The 14,503-nt window shown below is 46.4% G+C and overlaps 1 protein-coding gene across 2 annotated transcripts in view; it reads left to right on the plus strand.

The window, feature by feature from the left end:
• The first annotated feature begins 8,191 nt into the window (after window positions 1-8,191).
• The window catches only part of ADCK1 (aarF domain containing kinase 1), a 137,424-nt gene continuing 131,112 nt past the window's right edge, over window positions 8,192-14,503 (plus strand). The window contains exon 1 of one of the 2 annotated variants that reach the window (XM_069597193.1): window positions 8,192-8,310. The gene's annotated coding sequence lies outside the window, so the exon portion shown is untranslated. The remainder of the gene's footprint in view (window positions 8,311-14,503) is intronic. The other variant, XM_069597194.1, reaches the window with a different exon arrangement.

Genomic DNA, 14,503 nt, shown 5'->3' on the forward strand with positions numbered 1-14,503 from the left:
AGTGAAAGTGAAGTCGCTCAGTCGTGCCCAACTCTTAGTGACCCCATGGACTGCAGCCTACCAGGCTCCTCTGTCCATGGGATTTTCCAGGCAAGAGTACTGGAGTGGGGTGCCAATTGCCTTCTCCTCATCATCCCTAATCATCCCTAAATCTAAAGGGGTGTGGGATGGCAGTGGTGTTCCTGCAGCCCGGTGGGAACTGGGACCAGGGCAATAGTGCTCCATGGGAGATGTGTCAGGAGAGAAGCCCGGCTGCTGTCAGAATGGAGACAGGAAGGGCAGGCGCACACGTGGAGGGTGTGTCTGTGTGTGTGTCTGTGTGTGCAGACACAGGGTCTCCCTCTCCTTTGGCCTCCCTGCCTCCTGCTCACACTTACCACTGGCTGCACTCAACTGGAAGACAGAGGGCAGGTGTGGCCTGGGGATGCAGCCTGTACTGGTCAGCCTCCTGGGTACAGGGCAGGGCAGAGAAGGGTGGAAAGACACAGAGGGAGGACACAGAGGCTGTGCAGCCCTGGGGCTTACTCATGCCTGCCTTCCCTGTCAGTCTATAGGGATAGGACACTGCTTACACACTCAAAGAATCATGGAATGTGAATGTTGGAAGAGCCCTTAGAATTCTGCCCATAGAATCCCTTTACTTTACAAAAGGGGCTTTCCTAGCTAGCTCAGATGATAAAGAATCTGCCTGCAGTGCAGGAAACCTAAGTTTGATCCCTGGGTCAGGAAGATCTCCTGGAGAAGGGAATGGCAACCCACTCTAGTATTCTTCCCTGGAGAATTCCATGGACAGAGGAGCCTGATGGGGTACAGTCCATGGGGTTGCAAAAAGTTGGACACAACTGAGGGACTGACACTTTGCTTTACAAAAGGGGACACTGAATCCCAGGGAGGGGGAAATGACAGGTCCAAGGTCAACTGCTAATTAGCATAGGCAGGACTGGAACCCAGCTCCTTAGCTCCCAGTCCATCATGCCTCTTAATGTGAGACTGGTAATAAAGGATTACTGCTGAGCCAGCTTGCCTTTCTCCTGATAAAACTGCTCAAAGGTCTCAGGGTGTATTTTACTTTCACCCCAGACATTTGCCTCAAATGATTCCCTTTCTAAGTAGATCTGTGATCATTGTGGGTTGCCCATTCCAGAGAGTGGGCTCTGGAGTCAGACTCATGGGTTGGAAGTCCAGCTCTGCCCTTCCACATGACCTTGGTCAAGTTGCTTAACTCTCTGAACCTTAGTTTGCTCAACTATAAAATGGGGACAATGATGATATCTACGTCATGTATCATGATGATTATATGAGAAAATGTCTATACTTAAAGCACTTAGACTACTGTCTGGCAATAATAAGTGCTTTATAAATGATAGCATATGTGTGTTTATAGAACATCTATTAGAATATATAAATGTACATGGGAAATACATATATAGTCCAAAAAATAGAATTGGAATTCTGCTTAAGAATTTATATGCATTTTCTTTACTGAGATATATCGGCTATTTTTTCACAAGGAATTTTTCTTCTCCCTTATGACAGATAAGGAAAGTGAAGGGTATGTCAATTAGATTTCAATAAAGCTGGAGGAAAAAAAACCTGAAGAGCCTGGGTGACGTGCTTTATGTGGGATTTCTCAGCCAGTCAGAGTCAGATAAGAAATCCCTGTTCTCCATATCACTCTAGCCCCTGGGTTGGAAATTAATTCCAGATTACTTATCTTGACTTATTTCCTCCCAGGTATTAAAGAAAATCCCTTTCAACCTTCCATCAGGTTCAGGCCAGTTTGACCACCTCCTGGGGCAGGCCTAGCAGGTTTCTGCCCTTCCACTCTACTACATAAATTTTTATGGATTGGCTTGCTGATCCTCTGGCAAATGCTAAACTGTCCTCTGGGGTAGCTGGATCCTGACCTTCTGGTTCTGGGTCTGAGTCAACTTCCTTTGTTCTACTGGAACATTCTATCTTGGGCAGGTGCCAACACAAGATTCAGGCCAATAGCCCGTGCCTCCTTCTGCTGCTGCTTCTGTGGACAGACTCCTGCCAGCATTGCTCCTCTCTGAGATGCTGCTGGGAGCTAACGCAGCTTTTCTGCTTTCTTTACCACAGACCCTAAGCCCCCTTGTTCCTTCCTCTGCAGTGCTCTTTTCTCGTAGCCTCAAGGAAGAACCTTGCACTTTGGTTTCTCTTGCTTTTCCTCTGGTTGGCTATGGGATGCTTTCTCACAGATGGTCCACCTCTGGGATAAGCCACACAACATCCGGAACAAAAACCTCTCTTGGACGGCATTCAGTCAGTAAATACACAATGTGCCAACCCAGGTTGTGCTGCCCCAGAAATGCACCTGGGACTCTGGGAGGTTCTGGGAAGAGTGAGTTGCTTCTCTTCATGGTTTTGGTTGCTCAGTGCATTTTCCACTTAGTTTCTCTGTTCATGCCTCATGTCCGTTTAAAACCCTTCAATGTGGGAATTCCCCGGTGGTCCAGCGCTTAGGGCTCTGTGCTTCCGCAGCAGGTGGCATGGGTTCGATCCTTGGTGGGGGATCTAAGATCCTGCATGCTGCATGGTGTGGCCAAAGGGGGAAAAAAAACCCCAAGCAAACAACAACCACCAAACTTTCTACAGCAGAAACCCACACGACATTGTAAAGCAACTATCCTCTAATTAAGAAAATAAAAACAAACCCCAAACCCCACAAAATGAAAAACAAACAAAAAACAACCTTCAGCCGCTTCCTATTGTACTTGGACTAAAACCCAAACTGTCGAGCCCTCCAAAGGTCCCCTGTGGCCCAGCCCCTGCCTGCCTCTCCTACTTCCTCCCATACCAATCTCTCTGTTTAGTTACTCTGGGTACCTTCCTGTTCCTCAAACATGCCAAGCTCTTTTCTACCCCTGGGCTTTTGTGCTTATTGTTCCCTTTGCTTGGAACATGCGTCCTCATCTTCCTCGTGGTGGACTTCCTTATCCATTGGGTTGTGACTTCCTCAAAGAGGCCTTGTGTGACTACTCTACCCAAAGACACAATACTGATTGCATCCAGTTACTCTTTACTACACTCCTCCTCCCCTCGCTTTCTTCCTTCACAGGGTTTATTACATCGTGCAACTATCCTGTATGTTCTTTGCTAAGTCTATTGTCTGCCTCCTTTTCCATCTCAGCCAAATGATGCTCTGGGAGGGCAAGGATCTTGCCTGTTTTCTTCATTATTATATCCCCAGCACCCACTGTGCATCACAGTGCCAACAGTGTATCAAGCATTGTGGACCAAAATCCCTGCTCTTATGGAGCTTATATTCTAGTGGAGGAGACAGAGAACAGCTGTCTTAAGCAAATGAATGATGTAATTTCAAGTACTGATGAGTACTTTAAAAAATAAAACAGTGTAAGGGGATAGAATGTGCCTGAGGGAATGCAGACGTGGGGGAGGGTGGTGGTGGTAGTTAGATAAAAGTGATCAGGAGAGGAGGTGTTGAAAGAGAGAACAGATTTCTGTGACAGGGCAGAACTTTGAAATTCTTGGGGGACAGCAAGTGTAAGGGCCTTAAGGCAGCAGCCAAATTGAGAGGTTGAGGAACAAATAGGAAGCTGGTGTGGCTAGAGTGTGGTGTGAGCCAGAGGAGAAGGGTGGGAAACAAGCTGGAGACAGAGGGAGTGGTAAAATAGCCATGTGGAGAAGGAAGGGTTCGGTAAAGAGTTTGCATTTTCTTCTAAGTGTGATGGGCCACATCTGTACAGCAATAGTCAATTTCCAAAGCACTCACGCTGTCTCACTTGATCCTCACAAGAACCTCTGAGGTTAAGAAGAACAGATGATAGTTAATATCTTTTATCAGGAAGGAAACCACCATTTGATTATTTTATCAAGAAGAAAGCGAAGTGCTACCAAATTAGAAAACTTGAGTCATACAGTTCAAACAAGGTTATTTATTAAAAAAAAAGTTTGTTTTATTTATTTGGCTGTGCCAGGTCTTAGTTGTGATATGTGAACTCAACTCTTAAGTTATTCTTAAGCTGTGGGATGTGAACTCCTAAGTTGCAGCATATGGGATCCAGTTCCCTGACCAGGGATTGAACCTGTATCTTCTGCATTGGGAGCACGGTGGCTTAGCCACTGGATCACCAGAGAAGTCCCTCATACAAGCAAGAGTCTTTAAATCAGTGGTGTTTAACCTTGGCTATGTGTGGGGCCTACGTGGGAAACCTTAAAAAAAAAAAAGCGGCTAACTTTTGCGGTTGGAAGCCAAGATGGCGTCTGGTGGAAGAGATAGGGGCGTGGCCTAGACTAAAGTTTTTGATTGGCTCTCAGCTTCCGTCAACGTGGACAGTACATGATTACCATAGACTCCTATTAAGCTCATGACGACTTAACTTTATATGCATATTATAATTTGACCTTTAATGTGATTGGTGTAACTATGGCATATTATAATTTGACCTTTAACATGATTGGTGCAACTATGGGAGGTCCCTTGCTGAACCCCCTTGCTTGCCTATATAAACCAAGAGTTTGTGGCAATAAAGCGGAACTGCTTCCACGGAACCGTGTCGCGTGTGATTGTCCCTTGCTCGCCGAGGGGCTGGGTTGGCGGACAGCAGGCTCACCTCTCCTCGGGACGCCTCGGCTTTGCTGAGGGAAGTTCCACTCCCTCTCTCTTTCTGCGGAGCGCACCGCACAGCTATGCATGGAAGTCCTCTGGGGGAGCTCTCTGCAAAATACTCCTATCTGGGACCTGTTTCCTGCAGATGGATTTAAGAGGTCCAGGGCATGGCCCAGGAGGATTGTTAAGGCTCTACAGGTGACTATATGGGGGCTGAAAGCACTGCTTTCGGTATACCCACTTTTCACTACATAAACTGCCAGCTTGACAGAGCTTTCCCACTAAGCCGCCCATTAAAATCACAGGGGAGTTTTCTTAGAATCACAGAGGCCCAGACCCCAGACTAGACTCTAAAAATCAGAATTTCTGGGGTTCTGGGGACTTCCCTCTAGGTCCAGTGGTTCAGTTCAGTTCAGTCGCTCAGTCGTGTCCGACTTTTTGTGACCCCACGAATCGCAGCACGCCAGGCCTCCCTGTCCATCACCAACTCCCGGAGTTCACCCAAACTCATGTCCATCGAGTCCGTGATGCCATCCAGCCATCTCATCCTCTGTCATCCCCTTCTCCTCCTGCCCCCAGTCCCTCCCAGCATCAGAGTCTTTTCCAATGAGTCAACTCTTCGCATGAGGTGGCCAAAGTACTGGAGCTTCAGCCTTAGCATCATTCCTTCCAAAGAAATCCCAGGGTTGATCTCCTTCAGAATGGACTGGTTGGATTGCAGTCCAAGGGACTCTCAAGAGTCTTCTCCAACACCACAGTTCAAAAGCATCAATTCTTCAGCGCTCAGCCTTCTTCACAGTCCAACTCTCACATCCATACATGACTACTGGAAAAACCATAGCCTTGACTAGATGGACCTTAGTGGGCAAAGTAATGTCTCTGCTTTTGAATATGCTATCTAGATTGGTCATAACTTTTCTTCCAAGGAGTAAGCGTCTTTTAATTTCATGGCTGCAGTCACCATCAGTGGTTAGGACTCTGAATTTCCTTGCAGGGATGGGGAGTTGGAGGCAAGGGGTGAGGTTTGTCTAGGAACTGGGATCCAGCATGCCACCCTAAGAGGCCAAAAAAAGAAGAATTTCTGGGGTTGGGGCTCAAGCACTTGCTTGTTTAAAAACACTTTACGTGCCTATCTGCTTTGGAGCTACCCACATTTATTTTTAAATTTTTCCTGTCTGTTCTTGTCTCCTTTATTGTTTCTTTTGGGGTTTATGCGTTTTTATTCCTTTTCTGTCATTTTCATGGAACTTTAGGAAGACATGAATTTAAATGGGTATACCAAACATACCATGTTGAACTGGAAATTTGCTAAATGAAAATTAAAAAAAAATATTTTTCCTGGTTACACTGCACAGCTTGCAGGATCTTAGTTCCCTGACCAGGGATGGAACTTGGGCCTATGGCAGTGAGAGCATGGAGTACTAACCACTGGACCATCAGGAGATTCACAAACAACTAAATTTTAATTATTAAGGTTATATGCACACACAAAACAAAATTATATGCACATTCACTGTAAAAAAAAATAACTACAAAAGGGTACAGTATACACTGAAAGTACTCCAGTCTCACCTTTCCCATTCCTTAGGGTTAGCTGCTAGCCTGCTTGTAATAATTTTATAAAGTTCAATTAAAGTAATTGTTTTTAATGTATTTTCTCTCTGTAGTTTACAAATTTCCATTTTAATTTAAATGTCTTTATGCCTTTTACTGTGTTCTGCATCTTCATGCTTTTTTAAAAAACTATTTTTATTGTTGCTATTTTATTTTTTGACCATGCTGCTCGACGTATAGGATCTTAGTTCCCCTAGACCCCAGAGATCAAACCTGCGCCCTCTGCATTGGAAGCGTGATGTTAACCACTGGCCCACCAGGGAAGTCCCCATGCTTTTTTCTATGACTTTTCCTGCGCCTTGGCTGCTCCCTAACACCCTTCTCCTGGGGGCCCCTGTTCAGCCTTTGATTCTCAGCCTATCAGGTCTTAGTTTGCAAAACATTTCAAAATCGCTTGGGCAAAATTAATATTTCCTTCTTTGTGTTCTTATACTACTTTGTTCATGACTCTATCTTAATGCTTCTGATATCATTTGGAAATTATTCATTTTCTTGTCTTAGCACCTATATATTGGTACTTCCCAGGCAGTCCAGTGGTTAAGATTCTGAACTCCCAATGCAAGGGACAGAGGTTTGATCCCTGGTCAGGGAACTAGATTCCATATGCCAAAAGGTGTGGCTAAAATATTTTAAAAACAAACAAAAAAACACCTATACATTGCAAACTTGAGGTGGTGGGGGCTGTATCATGCACCTCTGTACTACTGCTAGTTCTGTACTGTGGCTTTTACTGCAGGTGTCTTCTCCCAAGTGGTCTTGTCTTTTTCTTCATGCCTTTTGATGAGGGAGTTCTTAACTTTCATGTCATCCACATTTACCAAAGTTTTCTATACCATTTGTGCTGATGTTATTTAGTAAACCCTTCCCTGAGATAGTAAGTAGGAAATTTTCCTTCAGAAGTTCTGATTTTACTTTTTTCTTTTACATTCTTTAATCTATTTAGAGTTAGATTTTGTGTTGGGGAACCAACAGATAAGCAGTTGGTTCAGCTCAGGTACTGAATAATCTATCTTTCCCTATTGATCTATTAATATAATGCCAGCTCTGTCATATATCAAGATTCCACATATGCCTGGATTGTTTCTGAGCTCTCCAGACTGTTTCATTTCCCCCCTTGGCCTATCCCTATACTAATATCCCATGTTCTTAATTTTTATAGTTTCATGCTAAATGTTGATATATAGAAGGATAAGTCCTTGGAACATGTTACCCTTCTTCAAAAGTGTTTTAGGCGATGCTTTGTCCTTTGTTTTTCCATATAAATTTTAGCTTAGCCTGTTGGGAAATTTATTAGAATTGCTTTGAATTGGTGGCTCAGAGGGTAAAGCCTCTGCCTGCAATGCAGCAGACCCAAGTTCGATCCCTGGGTCGGGAAGATCCTCTGGAGAAGGAAATGGCAACCCACTCCAGTATTCTTGCCTGGAGAATCCCACGGATGGAGGAGCCTGGTAGGCTACAGTCCACGGGGTCGCAAAGAGTTGGACACGACTAAGCAATTTCACTTTCTTTCTTTGAATTGACAGATGAATCTTCCACCCCATCTCTACCCGACATGAAGTATTAATAATAGCTCGAGATGTTTGTAGAATGAATGAAAGTCTGATGAACATCTCCAAAGTACATCTTATAAACAAACATTCCATAAATAGAGGTCAATGAATGAATGGATGAGGGACAAAGATGACTAAGATGGATCAGCAACTGTGTAAAATTTTTCCTTGCCTGTTCGAATACCTTATTTTAAATACACAAAGCCACAACTCCATCCTCTTACTGAACATAAATCTATGACCAGTTTGGAAAGCCTCTTGGAGATAATTCTTTTCAGCGCAGGCAAAGAAACAGGCTACCTGCTACCCGCAGGTCAAGTGTCTGCGACTCCTCGGCCTCCGGAGGTGGAGCGTTCCAGAGGGAGCGCGGTGTTTCTCCGGACCCGTCCCCGCGGCTGAGAGCACCAAAAAACTACAACTCCCGGCAGGCCACGCAGCGCCCCGGCTTAACCAAGCGCAATCTGGGGGGTGGCGGCAAAGTTGCCCGCGAATCCCCGCCGCCCAGGCTGCGGCTGGAAGCCTAGCGCCGCGTCTTCTTGCTTCCCCACCCTGGTGAGTAGGGGCAGCCCTCCTTCGGAGGCCGGAGCCGAACCCGGGCCGCCAGGGGCCGCGGGAGCGCGGGGAAGTCGAAGTGGACGCGCCTCCGCCGGGGCCGCCGGTCGGGAGGGGACCCTGCGCGAGTGCCCTTGGCACCCGCGGGCACGGCGCGCGGCCACGTGACTCGGGCGACTGGCAGGGCCCCGCCTCCTCCGCGGCCACTCCTGCCGGCTCTCCCGTGGGCGGATGCGGGGCGCGGTCCCGGGTGTCCGGTGGAGCCGGCTGGAGGAAGGCAGCCGGTGGCTCACCCAGACCTCCTCAGGCCCTGTGGCCCTTTGGCCTCCGGGGCGCAGGCGTCCCGGGGCCTGAGCGCGGTCTGGATCAGAAGCAAGGGCGCGCGGTTATCTCTGCCCTCCGCTTGGGCCCGCGGCGCCCAGCAACTCGCCTTATCTGTAGCACTGGCTGGGGCTTCCCTGGTGGCTCAGATGGTAAAGAATCTTGTTCAGTTCAGTCGCTCAGTTGTGTCTGACTCCTTGCGACCCCACGGGCTGCAGCACCGCCAGGCTCCCTGTCCATCGGCAACTCACGGAGTTTACTCAAACTCATGTCCACTGAGTCGGTGATGCCATCCAAGCATCTCATTCTCTGTCGTCCCCTTAAGAATCATATCTGTCTGAAATGCAGGAGTGCCAGGTTCGATCCCTGGGTGGGTAAGATGCCCTGGAGAAGGGAGCATGGCAACCCACTCCAGTAATCTTGCCTGGAGAGTTCCCACTGACAGAGGAGCCTGGTGGGCTACGGTCCATGGGGTCACAAATAGTCGCACACGACTGTGCCACTTTTTCACTTTGCTGGGCTCTGAGCTTCTGGATTACAGGGTAGACTTGTGTTGATGACAGCCGGTTGGAGAGCTGCCTCTAGAAGACATCTACCAAGTACAGCCCTCTCCCCAGGTTAAGTGACATTTACTTTGTACTGACTAGGAAGTCATTCGATTCAACAAATACTTATTGATCACCTGCGTGATTCTTGGCACTTGGTGCTCAGGAAATGTTTGCAGAGTTGAAAGTGACTTTGTGCCTTCACACGTTGTTTTAAAGCAGTAGTTCTCAAACTTCAGCATGTATCAGAATCACCTGAAGGGCTTGGTACAACACAGAAACCTGGACCACATCCCCAGAGGTTTTGATTCAGTAGGTCTGGGGTTCCCAGATGAAAGCTCAGTGGTAAAAAAAAAATCCTCCTGCCAATGCAGGAGATGCAGGTTCAATCCCTGAGACAGGAAGATTCCCTGGAGTGGGCAGTGGCAATCCATTCCAGTATTCTTGCCTAGGAAATCCCATGGACGGAGCCTGGAGAGCTACGGTCCCTAGGGGTCATAAAGAGTCCGACACGCCTAAGCAGTCACACACGCACAGTTCTAGGGTGGGGAGCAAGTATTTGCATTTCTAACATGCTGGTTTGGGGATACACTTTTGAGTATCACTGTTTTGTAGGAAAAAAAAATCCTGTGAACTTAAAGCACCAACTCTTCACTCCTGGACCTGGGCTTTTCTATGCTGGTGCCCGTTTAACTTTGGTAGTGATAGTAAGCATGTACGTATTACTTTGTTTGTGGTAACTTCCCCCACATTTTATACAGATTTTCGTGTATAGGTCTACATGTGTCAGTTTTCCTGAGTTACACGGTATTTTATCATACTGTGTCTTTGCTTGGCCATTTCTCAGCAACCCTCAGGATGTAAAATTTGACCTCTGCTGGTAGAGTTTACTTTTTTTTTTTCCTTTCTGATACACACATTTTCTTCTCACACAAGGGACCTGTAAGATAAGAATAGTGCTTGGTTCAGGCATCCACCCCTCCCCACCACGACTCACTGAATAAATTATTTCCGGTTAGCTGTATGCATCAGAGGTGCCCAGCAAGCCCTGTTCTCATCCACCTTGTGTGCTCTTGTTTGGATCAGATACACTTGTATTCAAGTTCTGGCCTCATCACTTAGTAGCTTTCCAGCCAGGTTTCTTACCTTTTCTAAAACTCATCTTCCTCTGTAGAATGAGGGTATAATAGGATGCACCCCAGAATGCACTTGGGTGAGTTTCATGAGATGTTTAAGCACCTTGTTCTTCCTGAGTCCCCCTCTCTCTGGATGAAATGAGTGGTAAATTCTACTCCTTGCCTGGGTGAGATTTATTTTTCCTGTCTACTCCAGGACTTTGGCATCAGCTGGGGATTCCTCAGCATTGATTTGAGACATCAAGTCAATGGATGGCATCATCCCCTTGGTTGCTTTTTGTCTACATCAGTAGCTAGACCTCCCTGAAAACCTGATCACTTTCCAAAGGTATTATTGGGTCTTTTCCAGTCTTGGGAGCAGACCAAAAGAAATACTGTTCATCTGTCTAACAGTCTTTCTAGGAAATGGGAGGGGTGCTGTGGTCACTTTATGGGATTAATGGGATTAGAGCCTTAAATTCTTTCCTCTGTGGTCATTCTCACCTGTGCAACCAAATAGGATGCAGTGATTCTAGGCTTATTGTCCTGGAAAATGGCTTGGGAAACAAGCAGCAGATGGATGGTAGTTGAAAAGACCCAGCCCAGTGAACAGTAAGTGCTTGGTTCCCTATTTCTGTACAGGGGATGGAATTGGATTTGACCATTTTATCAGACTCTGCTCTTGCCTTGTCTCATGACTTGCTGATATGTTTCCTGTGGTCCAGCAAGATGGATACCATTCTCATCCTTGACTTGACAATAACGTAGCTCTCCTAAACGTTTCATAGCCTGGAGTGGTGGCTTCTAGTGAGGTGCTTTGATTGATCTTGGGACATGCTGTTGATTTCTGGGGTGCCAAGCAGTGACGTCCCTGTGCCTGGCTCTGTTTGGGGTTCGTAGAGGGTCAGAAGTCATAGTGACTGATGCAGTTACTTGAGAATGGAAGTGAGAATGATGATGATTGGAGGTCTGCATCTGGTGATTGGAGTCCTCAATCAGGAAGGTCTGAGGTCACGTACCATAAAGAGATAGCGCTGAAGGGATTTCCCTTGTGTGTCTATGTGTATTAGTTGCTCAGGGGTGTTGGACTCTTGGTGATTCCATGGACTATAGCCCGCCAGGCTCCTCTGTCCTCTGTCTACTCTGCCGTTTACTAGCTGAGCCACCTGTGGGTAAATCCCTCACCCTTTCTGCTCCTTGGTGTCCTCATTTATCCCTGGGGGTGGCAGTGGTATTTGTCTCACGTCACTGTGTGGTGAGGGGGATGTGTGGAACAGGTGTCCTCAGCCTCTGAGATCTAATGCCTGATAATCTGAGGTGGAGCTGCTGTAATAATATTAGAAATAAAGTGCATAATAAATGCAATGCATTAGAATCATCCCAAAACCGTCCCCACCCCTCACCCTAGTCCATGGAAAAATTGTCTTCCATGAAACCGATCCCTGGTCCCCAAAAGGTTGGGGACTGCTGGTGTGGAATAACTAATAAGATAATGAGTGCAGAGAGCTGTGTGAAGGTCAGTTATTGCCAGTATTATTATCTGTTGGTTAGGTTTTGGGGTCCAGTGTCCTCAGGCACTCCCCCTCCCACCCTCAACTGAAAAAAAAGCAGGACGCGATGGTATGAGAGACAACTCAGGTGAAAGTCAAAAAGGCAAGTAAATAGAACAGGGCAGGTGATTCATTAGCAAAAGGTTTAATAATGAAAGGTGTTTCTCATCGACAGACATATTTCACGGCTGACAGAGTCTTTTAAAATACCCCGAGGGAAGCAACTCATTTACATGTTAAAGACTCACTGGCAGGTTTTGGAAAACTCCAGCTCCAGTCTATTTAGACACAGTTGGGCTCCTATGTCATCTATTTCTGTTTTTCAGTTTCCACCTCTTTTATTACTGAGGACATTCGCATGGAAGCTGGGACTTGGGAGTTGTGTCTCCTTCAGAGCTGCTTCCCCATTCAGAGGCGGGCTCAAGGCCGGGGAGGCCTGTCGCCTTGAGGGCCAGGCCTGGAGGGTGGTGCAACCTCAGGGGGATGGGGTTGGGGAGGGTGGGCTGGGAGCTGGGGCCAGGGATAACTGGGGGAGGATGGCAGCCTTGGGGTTGTGATTCTTACCTGGGGACCTGTGATGTTACTGACTCAGTACAGGTCTCACAGGGTGTAGTTTATCCATCTCAGAAGGCCTCCAAATATGAGGTGGTTAGTTTTTATGAGCTAGGTCATTTCATAGGCTAATAAGTGGGAGGATTTATCCTATTTGGGGGAAGGGGTGGGGACCTCCAGAAATTGGAAATTCCCACTCCCAACAGTCAGCCTCAGAATTGTCATGGCACCTGTGGGTGTGTCATTTAGCACGTGCTAATATACCACAATGAGGAGAGGCTCAAGTACTGCTGGAAGGCAAATCTTCTGCCATCTTGGGCCTAATTGGTTCTAACTAGTTTACGTCGTTTCTTTAACGGCTATGCCATTCTTTTAAAGGTTGTGCCCTGCCCCCTTCCCTCCTGCTTCACTTTGAGTGAGGTGGGCGACATTGGAGAGTTAGAGCAGAGGAATGCATGGTTGGACTTAACGTTTCCATGTTGAGGATAGACTGGAATATTTCACTCTTTCATTCATTCAGTGGCTATTTTTTTTTTTTTATTAGCAGGGTTACTTTTTCATTTATTTATTTGTTAGTGAATTCTGCCCTTCACATCCAGTGGAAAAGGCAGACACTGGACCAGATTATTAGATGTGAAAGCAGTGCACAATAAGACCAGAGAGGAAGGAGCAAGGAAGGCAGGAGGCTGACGGACAGAAGGCTTCATAGAAGGTGAATAGAGGATTGCCTGCGGGAGATGAGGCTGGAAGGGTGGATTGGGGTGAGAATGGGGGGGGAGGGTCTTGAATGCCTTACTAGAGAATTTGGACTTTTTGGTCGATAGTAGGGAAGTCTGACAGAATGTGGTCCACTGGAGAAGGGAATGGCAAACCACTTCAGTATTCTTGCCTTGAGAATCCCATGAACAGTATGAAAAGGCAAAATGATAGGATAGCGAAAGAGGAACTCCCCAGGTCAGTAAGTGCCCAATATGCTACTGAAGATCAGTGGAGAAATAACTCCAGAAAGAGTGAAGGCATGGAGCCAAAGCAAAAACAATACCCAGTTGTGGATGTGACTGGTGATAGAAGCAAGGTCTGATGCTGTAAAGAGCAATATTGCATAGGAACCTGGAATGTCAGGTCCATGAATCAAGGCAAATTGAAAGTGGTCAAACAGGAGATAGCAAGAGTGAATGTCAACATTCTAGGAATCAGCGAACTAAAATGGACTGGAATGGGTGAATTTAACTCAGATGACCATTATATCTACTACTGTGGGCAGGAATCCCTTAGAAGAAATGGAGTAGCCATCATGGTCAACAAAAGAGTCTGAAATGCAGTACTTGGATGCAATCTCAAAAATGACTGAATGATCTCTGTTCGTTTCCAAGGCAAACCATTCAGAATCACAGTAATCCAAGCCTATGCCCCAACCAGTAACGCTGAAAAGCTGAAGTTGAACGGTTCTATGAAGACCTATAGACCTTTTAGAACTAACACCCAAAAGAGATGTCCTTTTCATTATAGGGGATTGGAATGCAAAAGTAGGAAGTCAAGAAACACCAGGCAAATTTGGCCTTGGAATGCGGAAAGAAGCAGGGCAAAGACTAATAGAGTTTTGCCAAGAGAACACACTCGTCATAGCAAACACCCTCTTCCAACAACACAAGAGAGGACTCTACTCATGGACATCACCAGATGGTCAACACCGAAATCAGACTGATTATATTCTTTGCAGCCAAAGATGGAGAAGCTCTATACAGTCAACAAAAACAAGACCAGGAGCTGACTGTGGCTCTGATCATGAACTCCTTATTGCCAAATTCAGACTTAAATTGAAGAAAGTAGGGAAAACTGCTAGACCATTCAGGTATGACCTAAATAAAATCCCTTCTGATTATACAGTGGAAGTGAGAAATAGATTTAAGGGCCTAGATATGATAGAGTGCCTGATGAACTATGGAATGAGGTTCGTGACATTGTACAGGAGACAGGGATCAAGACCATCCCCATGGAAAAGAAATGCGTAAAAGCAAAATGGCTGTCTGGGGAGGCCTTACAAATAGCTGTGAAAAGAAGAGAAGTGAAAAGCAAAGGAGAAAAGGAAAGATAGAAGCATCTCAATGCA

Source organism: Ovis canadensis, chromosome 7, assembly GCF_042477335.2.
Source record: "Ovis canadensis isolate MfBH-ARS-UI-01 breed Bighorn chromosome 7, ARS-UI_OviCan_v2, whole genome shotgun sequence".
NCBI classification, from domain to species: Eukaryota; Metazoa; Chordata; class Mammalia; order Artiodactyla; family Bovidae; genus Ovis; species Ovis canadensis.